General features: G+C 40.4%; 1 protein-coding gene across 6 annotated transcripts in view; it reads left to right on the top strand.

Annotated features, from left to right (window-relative positions):
- Nucleotides 1–15890, top strand: part of FAM110B (family with sequence similarity 110 member B) — a 111175-nt gene that overhangs the window by 48019 nt on the left and 47266 nt on the right. Inside the window, exon 1 of one of the 6 annotated variants that reach the window (XM_009085500.4) lies at nt 1097–1250. The exons of the other annotated variants lie outside the window; for them this stretch is intronic. The gene's annotated coding sequence lies outside the window, so the exon portion shown is untranslated. Of the gene's footprint in view, nt 1–1096; nt 1251–15890 lie in introns of those variants that run through there. 6 annotated transcript variants of the gene reach the window in all.

Consider the following 15890-nt stretch of genomic DNA (forward strand, 5'->3'; position numbering starts at 1 on the left):
ACCTTTTGGTCAATGTAGAGCTTAGGTGACTATTTGAACGATGTGGGAACAGGAAACATCTGAAGAGTGTTTTTTTCTGTTTGTGCTAAACAGAGTGAGAATTAATTGAAGTGTTCTACCAAGGAAGACTAAACAAGCCTCTGTATCTTTTTTCATGATTATTTACCTGATGTTATAAAAGCTCCCAGCATCTTTCAAATACACAATGTTCTCTTGGATCATAACATTCCTTTGTTTTGTGGACTTATTTATAGAATAAGCATAAGTAAGCATGTAGGACTCGGTTGTGTTAGTTCCCCATGCATCTAAGTAGTCTTTGCTCATGATAAGTATTTCCCAAACGGCTTAAGATGTTTTATATAATGGCAAAATTTTCCTTGGCATTTGCACCCTAGCCTCGTGAAAGCTTAGTTAGGACTTTATGTGCCAATGCAACACAGAAGCCTCTGATCATCCGGGTGTCCGCCCACGGGTCGATGTAAAGGACAGAGGGGGTCCTGTTGACTTCTGTAGGGCTGCTGTGCACTGAAAGCATGCGTGCGGTGCCTCTCTGATCTGAGGTCCACGTTGTAGCCTGTGCGGGAATGCACAAAAGCCGAGATCTGCTCTGCGTGGTGCTGGCAATGTGTACATTCAAAACAAGAATTCCTGCTGGCTGAACAAACAGCTTCGTTTTATTGTCTCCTTAAAGCAGACCTAGCCAGCTGCAAGTGGTCAGCTTCTCAAAGGGCACACACCTAAATAGATCCTGCTTTTCAGAGATGGAGACAAACCCCCTCATAGGTGAATCACTCAGCAAAACAACAACACCACGGCAAAAACCCCGGCAGGGATGTTCGGGTGACGCACCCAGCCGAGCAGCAGTCCCAGACGGTGATGCTGCGGGCTGCAAGGTGTGCTGGGCCGGGCCGTGTTTCCGCGGGTGCCTCGGCAGCCCTGTGCTCGGCGGAGGGCTATAATTAGATTAGCAGCCTGCTCAGCAGCGGTGCCAGCCTGCGAGCCTCAGCGAGCATGTGCTGGATTCTGCATGTGCCTCCCGCTTATTGGCGGCCGGGGTTGCTGCCTGCCGGTTTGATAGGTTTCCCCAGTAATCTTTATGCTGCATTACAGACATAGATACAGAGAGGTACTGCGTGCATGCAACGGGAGAGGTGCTCAGCTCGTAGCGTAAAAGAAAGCCCACAGATGAAAGGCACTGGTCTTTGTTGCAAAGCATCAGTACTTAAGGACTGCTAGCTGGGAGCAGAGAGGTCAGTGAAGGAGTTTTACTTGGTGGTAATTACTTTCAGGTCTTTATCTCTCCGGTAAAACAGTCATGCATGAAATGAATACTGTTAATCATGTCATCTGTTTAATTTGATCTTGCTTTCGTTAATGTCACGTATACTCCGGTGGGAGAGCCGTCAGATTACAAAACACATCATTGGAGTGGGTTCGGTTCAAAAATAGTGTGTATTTCTATGAGAATATTGCTTTCATCTGAAATTTTAAGCCTGTGCATGAGAGTGATTTTACTGGTTGCCTTTTGTTATGCTAATATAAATATTTCTTTTATTGGAATGTTTTCTGCCGAGCAATTGAATTAGAGCATTTATAACCATTGGCATATGAAGATGAATCTGTAAATATTGATCAGTTTAAAGAATAATTTTGTGAAGTATTCCTTCATATGATCACAGCAATAACTATCTTGATGGTTCTCTTGCAACAAGGTAGAGGGATGAGGAGTATTATGCTATTGTTCTTTCAACAAAGATGCTGGAGCCTTCATGTTTGGGTGGATTCTTTGTTTCATCTACTGGCTTTTATTTTAAGTGGCTTTCAAAATGAAACTGAAGCTATTCAGCCTGGTAGATTTCAATATATCCTTTGCTTGCACATACATGTATTTTGTACTTATTTATTGTTCTCAAAGGCTGAATTTTGGCCCAAAGCCTTGTTTATTGTGAGAACTGCCTTCAGCAGTAGAAAGAAACAAGATAAATATATGCCGATCTTTTAATCTGTGATTCTGAGACTATTACAGTATTTATCATAGCGTCACACTCATTTAAGTTTTTTTCATACCTGACCTAAGCATCAATTGATCACAACTTTTCCTATAAAAAGCATGCATATTTAATGAAAACATTCTACAGTGAAAGCTATTCAGAAAAAAAGAAAGCAAGCATAAAGTATTTTTAAAAAGTCTCATAATGTAGTCATGACTCATTTGATGAGTTTTGAATATTAAGGCTGACTGGTGAGACTTCAGAGTTAATGCCCTTGTCTGTGTCAAACTCCAGAGCCCACATGAACTTGTGTATTAAGTCACCAGTCATCTGGCTGGCTGGCTGCCACCATGCGTCCGAGGTACGAGTAGATTGTCTCAGCCAGGATCAGAAAGGTGTTAGGAACAGGAGCTATTTTGGTATTAGTCTTCATTCTCTCCTCTGCACTTATCCTTGAAGAGGTTTTTTCTGCTGTATAAACCAAGTATAGTTTAGGTTGTTCCCTTTTAAAGTGTGTGTTGTGAAACTGTGTTACCTTCTGAGTAGATACCCTCAAATGTGATCATTTATTCAGTTTCCAACTTTATATGGCAGGGGGTACAGCAAAGACACATTCTTTATTATTTGTGATTGTATATTCAGACAGAAGAGTATTTGGGAGGTTTAATCACAGCTGGTACATAACAATTGGTCTGAAGTTTTGCTGTTGACTAAAACAGGTAACTTGGTGTCTATTTTAGTCAAGAGCAAGTTGTTTTTTCATATTCCAGGAGCTGCTTTTGAAGTTGCTTTCCTTTAGGCAGACTTGGAAAATGGCATTTTTTGTATTGTGACAGTTAAACCTGGACAGGGAGGACTCAGGATGTGAAGGCATGTTATTCTTGAGCTGTTCCATATTCCCTCATTGCCCCAAGTTACCAACCAAAAGTGTTTTAAAGATGCTCTAAGCTGATTTATGCCTTCTGCCTTTTTTTAACAGAGGATCACCTTAAGTAATTTATCTATGTTTTTATAACCTTTGCAACAGCATCCCATGAAGGAGGAACTGAAATCAGTGTTAGTAATAATGAAATGTAGAAGGTAAATATCCTCATCTGAATCACATGTTTACCATATCCAGACGAGTGGGTTTCTGAGAGAGGAGAGGCTGATGTTTTCTACTCCATGTATCAGGCTATTCTTATTTGTAAGCAACATAAAGTATGTCTGGAAAAATGCCATAAAAGTTATTGTATTTTTGGTGGTGGATACAGGTAATACCACCACCCACTGGAACTGAAGTGATGCACCAGCAGCTATTCAGCTGTTTTGCCTCCAGAAAGAGCTGTGACTGTGCAAGCATCACAAGAAAACGTGACAGCAGTGAAACTAGAACTGGTGACCTTGTAATTTAACTTTGCAATAGCTTAACAGCCAGGAATATGCTACTTTGTTATTGCTTCATTTTGTAACAACCTCATTTTTCTTCTCGGTAAACTAAGAAAACAAATTGAAGCAACAGTTCGTGAGATTGCTCTCTGAAAAGTTGACATCGTTGTTGCTATAAGCGTATTTTAACTGTAACCAGTGTATTGCTCCAGGAAATTTAATACACTTCAGATTATTATCAATGAGATTTTGTATTCCAGCTTTGTCAGGGATTTTCTTGATGTAAAAGTTTTTAATTACGCTTTTGTTAGAAGATGTATGCATTGAATGTTTGTTATGTGCCTCTGTGAGCTGTTCTCATTTGTGATGTGTTGCCTGTAGTTAAATCTCAAAGTCCTTTGTTATGTGAAAAGGAAACTTTTTTCCCCCACAGGAATACAGTATGTATGTGTTTATACAGATGTGTGGTTATAAATTAAACACTTGAGATCTTGATTTTCACAACAAAAGTATGTTGTGAAAATCAAGATCTCAAGTGTTTAATTTATATACGCAGGTAACTATGTATAAAAACACATCTGTATTTTCTACCATATGATTCTAACATATGTTTGTGTAGAAAACACTTTCAATGTCATACCAGTATTGTCGTAATAATCCAGTAGATATACTCTTGGAAGAGTAGTGTTAGAAGTACCAGATTTGGCTGCTGGCTGGAGATGGGATGTATGCAGTAAACTGAGTGGCTGTAATAAACAGTGCTGCACTAGCTCTTCCCTTTTAAGATATTATGTCCTTGTACTCCTATGCATATAAGTGAATTTTGCATTACTTAAACCCTTACCAAGTCTAAAGGGGAAAGATGATACTTAAGGTTAATGCATTTTTTTTGTAGCCTGTTAGCACTGAAAGAGATACTCCAGAAAAAGTCGTAAGGATTTAAAGTATTACCACAGTGTTTATTTTGCAGGATTTGTACTTAAATGCCTTACAGTTTTTAAGTCAAGTAGCAGCCAGTGATACATGCATTAAGGTTTATATTAGAATAAGAAAAGCGACATTGTGCCCTAAAGCTCCTTTTTGCTTTTCCTCTGTTTTTGGAGCCAACTCCAGTTATTACTTTGCTGATGAAATGACTGTCTGCTTAAATGGTCGAGACATTCAATAGCCCATCTATAAATGCTTATTATAACACTTTGAGAGTTCACAGGAAATCAATAGCCTGTTTTCTGTATTTTGTTGAGTGAAGATCATTTCTTTCTTCAAACCTGAAGACTATTGGGCTGGGTGAAGATGCAGGATGAGTCCTCTCAGTGCATCAGCTTGGGATGGCCTTATTGTTGTGACACTCTTCTCACACTGATGCAGCAGCACTTTTTAATGGGCTCCAAAATATTCCTTGTATGCAGACAGCTGTTGCTCCAGTCCAGGGACATGTGTCCTCTCATGCTCTGGGACTGGGCACAGGAGAGCCGGTGGCAGGGAATGTCTGCCCTGCCCTGCTTTTCCCTCCTGCAGGGCTCTTTGCCTAGCACAAGTTACCCTGGGGACTAACCATGTGGATTTAGAAATTGGATGAATGAAATATGTCTAGCTTTGGGCAGCTGTGTGTCAGACATTTGCAATGTTAAGAGTATAATTGTGTGTTATAGAGCAGGACGTGAAAGTGGCTCTTCTTTGCAGTTCTCATAATGGTATGGTGAATTAAAAGCAAAATGGATACTAAATTTTTTTTACATTTAATCTCCTGTTGTGATTAATTTAAATTGTTCTTAAATGTATTACCTGCAGTATTAAGTGTGACTTGATAGATTAAATGCAGAATACAGCCAGCAAATAGTAATCCAGGATGCTATTGTCTGCATAATCCTGTTAATGAGATTCCTGTCTTAGTTTCACATTATCTTTCATGGATGTGCTTCGGCCACCTGTAGGCACAAATATTTGCTGCATCTTTCGATGAAGCCCCTGGGGCTTCCAACCCCAATCCTCACTTTGTATAGATGTTGATTTTAAACATTAATTGTCAGTTCCATAACAGATATTACTTGGCTTTGTGCCCTGCTATGTAGCTGTTCCATATTTCTGTAGTATATTGGGTTTTTTAATTGAAAAAATATTTATACATTGATGATGATCCTATGGCCATCTACATATTTGGCTGCTTATCTGTTGGGTATTTTAGAATAATTTTATTGTATCATCCATACACTTTCCTGAGTGTGTGTAGTAGAAAACCCCAATTAATGGTTAAGTTATTTCTTGGTTGTTTTTTTTTTTTTTTTGGGTTTTTTTTTTTTTTTTTTGTTTGTTTTTTTTTTGTTTTTTTTTGTTTTTTTTTTTAGAGAGCTTAACATTATGAAAGTTGGTAGACTAAACCAAAGGTTATTCTACTTCCTTTTTAGGATGTCTATAAAAACAATGCTGTAAGAAAGTGAGGCAATGTGTGAGAAGACTTGTACATGTTAATAGTGCTGTTTAACTGGAGAGAAATGTGAATACCTAGATTTGCTCTGGTATGCACATTTTCACAAGTTTGTTAACATTTGGCTCTTTCGTCTATTTTGGGTCCTCTAGAGTCCATGGATAGAAGTGGTTTTTTTAAGGTCTGGTTTTGTATATAGTGTTACTGAAGGAGAGATGTTAATACAATGTGGTGTGTTGGCCTATAATACAAAAGCACAATATGATACAGTGTCTATGCCAAAATGTTTCCTGCCTGGATAATCTAGGCAGAAAAAGGCTAGAGTGGAAGGGAGAAATGGAGACGATAAAGATGAATTATCTTTTATGTGACCACAAACTGTGGAGTTGCAAGGTAGACTGAACAGTCTGTGCTTCAGGATTATAAACCATCACTGCAAATGTCTTTACAAAGAATGAAAAATATAAGATCAGTGTAACTATTCCTGTCTATACAGTACAAACTTCCCAGGGTAAGGATGATTTCCTTCTGTCTCAATGTCATGATTGTCATTGGATATTTTGGGCATTGCAGTCATCTGGAAGTGAGTGTGCAGCTTTGTATTTCTACTGTGACATTACAACAGCAGTCTAGTCAGAAGATGTATGAGGGATGTGATAAATTATCTCTCTTCCTCTTCCATTACTGTTACATCAGCCCTACAGTAATCCATGGTTCTGTGCCATGTGGTGTGCCCTATTTTCCTTTACCATACTGTGGAGTGCAGAGGTATTTTGGCCCCTAGCTCTCCAGGGATTGGGTAAAGTCAGGCAGGAGTTGTGCAATTACTGTGAATTTTCTGTGAAACACAGGTGCCGTGGAGGGTGAAGCAGAAGAGGACCTCCAAATATGATGATGTCATTACCCTCCAGTGTTTTGCTGCTTCTTGGTTCTCTTCAGCACAATTCTCCTCTCCTTGCTGCTACCACCTTTCTAAATTTGTCGGCTCCATTTTCCCATTTAAATCTACTCTTCTCTTTTTCCCACTTTCTCCAGTCCCTCTTTCTGCACTTCAGTTTTTACCTGTCGTTCAACCTTGGGCTCTTTGACATCTTTGCAGCCACCTCCCCCTTTTTGGGAGGTGAATATCTGTGCTGGATTCTGCTGGGTAGTTGAATTTCTTCCCAGTAGCTGATATGGGGCTGTGTTTTGGATTTGTGCTGAACACAGAGCTGATAACACAGAGATGTTTTTGTTATCACTGAGCAGGGCTTGCACAGAGCCAGGGCCTTTCCTGCTTTTTGTGCTGCCACACTGGGGAGGGGCTGGGGCTGCATAGGAGGGTGGGAGGAGACACAGCCAGGACAGGTGACCCCAGCTGACCAAAGGGATATCCCAGACCTTATGGCATCCTTTTTAGTATAGAAAGCTAGGGGAAGAAATGGGGTGGATGTTGGAGTGGTGGTGTTTGTCTTCCCAAGTCGCTGTTGTATGTGATGTGGCCGTGCTCTCCCAGGAGTTGGCTGAGCAGCTGCCTGCCCACAGGAAGCAGCAAAGTCATTCCTTGGTTTGTTTTCCCTATTTAACTGTCCTTATCTAAACCCATGAGTTTTCTAGCTTTTACCCTTCCTATTTTCTCCCTGATCCTGCTGGTTGGGAAAGTGAGCAAGTGGCTGCTGACTGGAGTTAAACCATAACAATATCCAAAAATATCACTATGCAGAGGTGCCCAAGGACGGCACACAGGTGAAGAATGTAAGTTCTCTTACCAAAGAGCCTTGATTTTTAAAGTTATTATGTATTTATTTTTTGGAGCAAGATGTCCTTGACTCCTGCTTGGAAAGCTCGTTCTGACAAATACAAATTGTGCCCCTGACCTTTTCAAATCTGACATATCTGCTTTTTTTCTCTCAGCCAGTTACCTCTTTACTGAAAGCAAGCATCTCTGTTCATCTTCCTGTCATCTCTAGATCAGGCCTTTCTCGAGTGATTTATGAGCTTTGCTGACCACTTTCTGCAAACAGGGCTCCTTTCTTGTCATGCCTTCATGCAGGTACCTCACACCAGCTGTGTTTCAGTAAGAGCTTGACCCAAGGAGCTGCTTCTGCTCCTTTTGCTCTTCAAAGGTGTCTCAGACAGTTGTGGCATGTTACTGACCTGAATTTTGACAGCTTCACTGGTGCCTGCAGGGCTCCAAGATGTGTGGGTACTTAACTGCCTTAAAGTCACATTTATTTTGCTCTTCTTCTTTTGCTGGCACTTGGCATGTTTGCCACACTGGGTGCCTAAAGGATCCTGCCACAGGCTGTCCACTGGGAGGAGGTTTTTCAGACTGCCTTCATTAAATCCTCACAGAAAAACAGCCAAGCAGATGATGCTCCTATCCTGTGCTAAAGTATGCAGGATTTGGGTTCTTCATCTGTAGTGTGACTTGATGAGAACTATGGTGTGTGTAGAAAAACTGGGATGCTTTTTTACTATCAACTCTGATTTTGAGCTCCCTAGAGAGACAGAGTTTTTGCAAGTATTTTCTCTTTCCTTATGCTACAAAACAACTTATACTTTCATATTTTATTTCAGCATGAAGTACTGAAGCCTAAATTTGCAACTCTGAAGCCTAAATTTACGACAAAAGCGTGTCTATAACTAACTCTTAAAACACATCCATTCTTAGAAAACATTACAGATACTAAATCCATCTGGTGTTGAATTACCATTGATTTTTTATAACTACTCTTACTTCTGTGGAAAATAGTCCTGGAAGCATTAAGATCCTTAGGATCTTACACAGTGCTTTTTTTTCTTCCCCCCCCTGATTTTCACTAAAATTAATTATGGAATTTTCAGTGTGTATCAATACCTGACTGGGGGAATAAAGAACATGGAGCTTTTTCAGTGGTTTCCCATGACAGGACCAGAAGCAATGAGCACAAACTGAAATACAATTCCATTTAAATGTAAGCAAACGCTTTTATATTCTGAGGATGGTCAAAATCTGGCAGAGGTTATCTGAAGAGGTGGTGAAGTCTTCACCCTTGGAGACTTTCAGAACCCAGCTGAGATGTAGTCCTGGGCAGCTTGTTCCAGGTGGCCCTGTTGTCAACAAGGGCTTGAACTAGACAGGCTCCAGAGGTGCCTTCCAGCCTCAGCTCTTCTGTGATTCTCTTACTGGAAGTCTCCAAACAGCAGACCAAGCAGGCCTTGCAGCTCTAGGCAAGTTTTTTGTTTTTTTTTTTTTTTTTATATATATGTTAATTATGCAATCCAAATAGTATAACATTTTATAGCTGGATATACCCTAGGTATGAGTGTACACATGTATAGGTATCACATGCATCTACCTATTTCTGTCTCCAGTGTAAACATACTTGAACAAGCTGGAGAATATCAGAGATGGAAAAGGGAGGAGTAGAATGTTTATATATATATATATATATATATATTTCTTTTTTTTTAAATAATTTTATGTAATTTCACACATGCTTTATGCTGTCATTGAAGTTTTTTTCCCTTCCCCATATATATGCTACACGTGTATAGTAAAAAAAATGCTGGATAAAATTGCTTTAAAGAAAGCTTTATTTTTTATCAGATGATTTCTCTTGGGCACTACTTATACATAATTGCATCTTTGTTCTGATGCACGTTGAGCGTAAGTGGGCACAAATCGTCCAGGAGGAGATCTGGAGGAGAGAAAGCAGAGAGCAAAAGGTTCTGAGGCAGAAGAGGGAGGTTCACCCTCAGCTGGACTCCTTTCTCAAAAAGGTAGCTCCAAATTAAGCAGCAAACACATAAAAATTGGCCCGAGTTTGTGTCTATATAGAGTACTCAATACTTCGGATTTTTCCAAATACTTTTTGGAGTCCTACATGTGCATAATTACAGCTTTGCTGGTATTCAGCCCTATTTCTGCAGCCCACAGCTGTGTCTGGGTGTCTTATGGTGCTCTTGAAAACTAGGAAGCTGGACAAGGCTGCTAAAATTACATGTAGTCTCTTGGCATAGAGGTGATCCTGGGGTAGTGTTGGAGGAAGCTGTCTGAGAGCATCCTTTGTAGCATGAATTGGATACCTTGTGGAAAGGAGACACTTGCACAGTTCTTCATCATGTCCCTTCAAAGCTGTGAATCTTGCCTTATGGTATTAATGCATTTTCTTTCTCCTTTTTAACCCACATTAAAGTCAATCTTCCCCTTCTTTAAATGATGATCGTTATGTTGTTTGGGGTTGAAGATACTTTCTTTGCCATATCTTGGCCGAGATAGGTGACAAAGCATTCTGTCTTGAGGTTTTATATACATAAAGTTTAAAAAAACTTTTTTTTCCCCTAAGCATTTGGATTTTTATTTGAGTAAATGGCAATGCCAGGTTCTCTCTTCTGACTCCCTGTGGTCAAATATGGTGTGGGGTTTAGTTTTTCTTGCTTATTCATAGGTCTTGAAATAACTTCTTTGAAATGAACTTGCAAAAATAACAACAGTAATAATAAAATCTGTTTTGAAGATGAAAGAAAACCAAACTCTGGTACTAAGAGCTTGCTTAGCTCCTTGTTTAACAACCAGTTAAATCACAGCCACTAGAAAGTTTGGAACTCTTTTTTTGCTGTTGAATTTTCAAAAATTAATCTGATAAACCCTTTAATCCTTATGAACTGTACCAGTCATTTTAGTTGAGCAGTTATGCCTTTTACACTTGAATAATTACTTTCTTGGGTCAGTGCAGTTGTCTTTTGAAAATCATTTGGAGGTATCCACTGGTAGTGAAGTTGTCTTGTCAGGTATCACAAACATGCAGGAAGAATGAATGGGTTTGCACTGACAGCTCCAGTCTCCCTTCCCTGCTTTTCTTTGCCTTCTTGCCTGTGTGTTTTTGATCATCCCTTCCTCTCTCTGTCCTCCAGCCCCTTTTCTTCCCAAATCTGTTGTGCTCATGTTTGCTGTGATTTTCAGTTTCAAGGACTGTTAGGCCACCTGAAGCAAGAAAAAGTCCCGTTCATATTTTAAAGCGTGAAACTCGCTTTTCATTTCCTTTTCATGATATATCTGGAAATGTTCACATGTATGACATTCTTCAGTAAAAGTGGGACCTGCTGGGATTGAAGCTGTCCTGCAAGTCAGAGGCTGGCTCGGCACTGCCAGCACTGAACAGGCACAGGCTGTCAACAGTGTGACCTTTGCCTTCTTGCATGGCTCTGCCCTTCCAAACTCCGCAGGGAAGAGACAATGGAATTGTCAGAAGTTCCTGTTCAGCTACTTGGAGCATTTCCATGGTGTTCCCTGAGGAGGGGTTTTCTTGGAGTTTACTGGGTTTTCTTTAGGAGCTTGGTATCAGACCTTCAAAATGGGATTAGCAATAGTGCCTTCAACATGTAACAGGGTGTGAGTTTCCTGCCTTTCCTCACTGCTGGAAAGGAGTTTTCATTAAGTGTGAAGGTGCTGGATGAGCTCTGTTTTGAGGATGTTTCTTCCTGAAGCCTGCCAGTTTGAGGGTTATGTCACACCAAGCCCAGTGGTGGTGAACCAACTGCAAGTTCCACCAAGCTCAACTTGCACCAGGGGCTTTTGTGTAGAGCACTGTGACAGAGGTGGGACTTCTTGAGATTGTTGCAGTGCTTGGTTTCTTTCAGCCGGAGGTACCAATCAAAATGTGACTCTGCACCTTGCACTACTGCATCAGTGCCTTTGCTCTGCTATGGAAAAATTTGGAAGCTCTAAATGTTTTTGTATAGAGGAGAGAAACCCAGCTGTGGTGATGCCTTTGGGGACTCTATTTGAGTTTTGTCTTCAAAATGAAATTGTTTATTGCAATTAGAAAATAAGTTACTAGGACTAAGAAGCAGGTGGATGAGGTTAATTTTTTACTAGTTCATTTCAATTTTTACTGGTTTATTTCAATTTTTTTTTACACTTTTGGGAGAAGTCAGGCGGCCCAGATACTAATGCAGAACTGATACAGCCTCAAAAAAAGTAATTGCATTTTTCCTTCTCAAAGAGCAAAACCATACTAAATGTAATTTTGTTTCAGTCCCTATTGTATCTAGCATGATTTTAGCTTGGTTTTGGAATCCGGGGGGATTTCCTTATTTCACAGAAGCTGTCACCTGAGGTGATTCGTACTTCTTTAAATGTACTCTCCCTTGAAACTGAAGTCCTTAAATAGTCTTCCTAAGTTTTGAGTGCTTGTATTGCCTTTGATATAGTTAGATTAAAACTTTTATTTCTGTACAGATGTGGGGTTTGTCCGTAATTTTTAAGTGCTTGAAAACAGGGTTCGCGTTAATCTCCCTTCTAACTTGTCCTCTGCTCAGTAGAAATCTTTAATATGCTTTCAGAGCCTTTTAAACCCCTGGAGTGTCCCAATATTTTTGTCAATAAAGGTCACTTAACTTGTGTAGGAAGTGCAATTTCTCTCAAGTTAGTCTACTGAGAGCCTTGTGCCATAAGGACCCTTTGCGATGATCTTTCCAGACAAGGCAGCACTTAAACCACTTGCATAATTTCTCCATAAGGGGAAAATTCTGCACTCCTCTTGAATCAGAAATATATTTTTCTTCCTGTCTTAAACATGTTAATCTTTTATGATAGTAATAATAATAATAATTAATAAATGGAGATGTAAACAAAAGCAGTCATCACCATATACCATAGCGGTGGAATAAAAACTGACCAGTCCTTCCTACCCCTATTTTATTTCTTTCAAGGCCCTCACAAGCAGGGAAAGCCCATATATTGAAGATTTTCCTAGTACACTAGGATGTAGTGTACGAGGAAAATCCTGTTTCCACATGTCTGAGATGCAGGCTTCTGTATCTGCCCATGCCCACCCGTGTGTCTTATCCTACTACTGAAGTACTCTGCTGTCACTTTCCTGGCCTGGATGAAAGCAGCCTTGTCCCACTTACATCAATTCTGAATATTACTTGAAAAAGCGTTTGCCAGAGCCTGTGGCTTTGATCATGTCATCTGGCTTTACATCTTTTGTTGGTTCCTTCTTCTCTGTTATATCCAGTATTGAAACTCTTGGTAAGATATCCTAACATTATCCGTCCTCTTCCATTTATTACCAAAATCTTTGGTTTCTTGTCTCCATAATGCCATCCTAAGTCACCTCATTGTTACACTTTCAAACAGTAATCTTTATCCTCTGTTGTACATCCTTTGTTTTACATCTTTTCCGCCTTGGAAGAGTTTATACTGTTTAAATAAATTCAGTGTGCTCTGCTGCTTTTTCAATTTACCTAGTATCAATAGGCAATCCTGCAAAATGAGTATTAGTAACATTTCAGTTAGGACCTAGAAAAAGATCTCTTCAGAAGGACCTGTGTTTGTGTTTGCATTGCATTTGCAGAATCATGTCTGCTGGGAAGAGTTTTCCGTGGAGATGATAGTCAAAGGTTTGTAATGCGACAGAAACTTGCTGTGGTGTCACTGATTACAGAGAACAAGTCTAGTCTGGTGGCATTTCCAGGTGAATGGATTTGTCTGCAGTGAGAAATACCATCAGTTACAAAAGCAAATTGTTCTGGAAGGAAGATTAAGTAAAATGTTAATATAAGATAAAGGAACTCTTAAAGAATAATGAAAAAAAATACAATTTGTTATGGAGCTATTTGGTATTGAAGGTAGTGAGGAAACTCAGTATGTGTTTTCTGGAACTTCTCAAAATGGTTTGTGCATGTCTGGTGGCTGTGGGAGCAAAGGGAGACTTGTCATTTTGGAAGACTTGAAGGTTGCATTGTGGCGTGGCAGAGGGGATGCAACCTACCTTTAGGAGCCAGGAATTGCAATAATTGCACTTCTTTTCCACTGACTGAATGCTTTTCTTTATGTACAAAATGGAAGCAACATGGTCAAACTCGTGTCATGGTTCCAAGCATTAATCAGCTCTCTTTAATACTGTTCTGGAAAACCAGTGGGGGTTTTATTGTTGTCCTTTCAGGTTTGGTGGTGGGGTTTTTTAAAAGATGCCTGAAAGCCTTAAGGCCAGTTTTGTTTGTCAGATTGTTCAAAACTGTGCTGCATACACTGGCTCCCAGTGAAGGCAATTGGCAATGCTACTGTGAGGTCACTCTGTTAACAAAAAGAGAACAACAACCAAAGGGAAAAAGAAAACCACCCACCACTAAAGAACCCATAACCAACTATTTATTAATGTCTTTACCTCTGTTCACCTGCAAAAGCACCTAGAAGGGCAAAGCTATTAAAATCCCTGGGGCGCTGTTGAAAGGACTCAAAAAAGCTTCTGAACATTTACTGCTGCTAGATGTTTAGGAGAGGTTTGCTAACAGTGTTTTTCTTAAAAAATTAAGAAAGTATTATTTGGTTTTGTTATACTGAGAATTACAAGCATGAAGAATGTAACAGGTCCCTTGGAGGTGCCAAGTGAGTTGTTTGTGAAATGCCATCACCGAGGTCCACTTGGTAGCACCACACTTTCGTAAGTGAAAGTTACTGGTGATAAATTAGGGCAGGTAAGTTTTCAAAAAGAACTGGGTATTAGTTTAAAGGAGGGAACAAACAGTAAAATTAAGGAATTTCCTGGTTTAAGGAGTGAAGAAAGTACAGGAAACAAGATGCACATTGAAATTCAGATGGACTCTGAGCCTTTCTCTGTCTTAGAAACATGGGGCCTATTTCTTCTGGGTTTACCACAGAGGCAACATTTTGTTGAAGTTATTTTAGTGTAAAGGTAGCATGTGAGAGAAGTTTGGAGTTGTCACCAAGGATCACAGAAAATTAACAAAACCACACTGGCTGGGCAATTCCCAGCTCTGTTCTGGACTGCAGAATGCCCCCTGCAGCCCCTCACCCTGGGGCAGCTCACCTCCAGCGTGGAATCTCTCTGGCTGGGCTAAGCCAGTCCTGTTCCACAGTGCCAGTGCTGGCAGTGGAGAGAAGCAGGCAGGTGTGGATATGGCTTCTCCAACCAGCTTGGGTGGTGGAGGGTCCTTCTCCCCTGCCAGCTGTGGAAGGGACAGGATGCATGGCTTTTATGTGGCTGCAGCTTGTTGACTGCACTGCTGTACTTGGAAAGCAGTTTCTGAACCTAACTCCTGTACTGGTTACAAATGGTTTCATTTGCAGCATAAATTTTCACTTTTAATTAGCAGTGTTTCCTATACTGATAGCGTCAAACTTGTTGCACTGCTGTGTGGTCTTGGGTTTTTTTCGCCTCCATATTACACTTCTGTGGAGTGAAGCATTTTTAAAAATAAAATGTTTTTTTCCAGCATAGTTTGTATAGATTGGAATCATCTAGTGGCAGTTTACAAAAGAAGGATGGAAGAATCTTTGCTCCACATCAAAATCTGTGTATCCTCATATAATATATCTGTATCTATCTATATATTAAAGTTTTAAAATCTGAAAGCATTTGGCATGACAGTGGTGTGTGATCACAAAGGCCAAAAGTTTTGTGCAATTTGGCCAGTGCTTCCCACTGAAACTGGTAACAGGTGTGGGAATTGCCTGTAATGGTCACTGCCTGTACAATTCATGTCTTGGGAAGAAACCTGGTCTCTACCACAGGAGGGCAGGTTCAGGGACAGCTTTTCAATCTCAATTGCTTTTTAAGGCAGCTGTGGTTTGTATGTGTGGTAACTGAGGAAAGGGTGTAGCTGGCATCTTCACAATTTTAAATCATCCCATAACCAGCACATGGGTGCTTTGCTGTGCCTCTCTGGTTCTGGGGGTTTTGCAGTGTGTGAGAAAGCAGGAGGGACGTGCTGCTGTTGGGGCTGGGGCCGTCCTGGGGCTGAGGTGGTGTGTTCCTCCTGTGTCTGTCTGCATGTTGAGAGGTGGGTGTGCCAGTCCATTGACTGAAATCTCATAAGGTTTGGTGCTAGTTGCTAAGCAACTGCAAAACACTTCAAAATGGGATTTTTTTCCTTACCCACAGACTGGTTTTGCAGCAGGTAGAGGAGAGGGGGAGTGAGGAGCACTGTGGGGTGGCTGCCCAGAAACCCCTCTCCTTTCCACATCTGGTGATGGAGAAGGTGATGGAGAAGGACCCAGTCTGTACTGTGCTCCCCTTGCAAATTCACAACTCTTTCAGCCTGTTACAGCAATTTCATTTTTTTGCCATGTACCTAAATATTGCTCTCAACAAGAGAAGATGCTGTATTTTAAA

The sequence above is a fragment of the Serinus canaria genome, chromosome 2 (genome assembly GCF_022539315.1).
Source record: "Serinus canaria isolate serCan28SL12 chromosome 2, serCan2020, whole genome shotgun sequence".
In the NCBI taxonomy this organism is placed as follows: Eukaryota; Metazoa; Chordata; class Aves; order Passeriformes; family Fringillidae; genus Serinus; species Serinus canaria.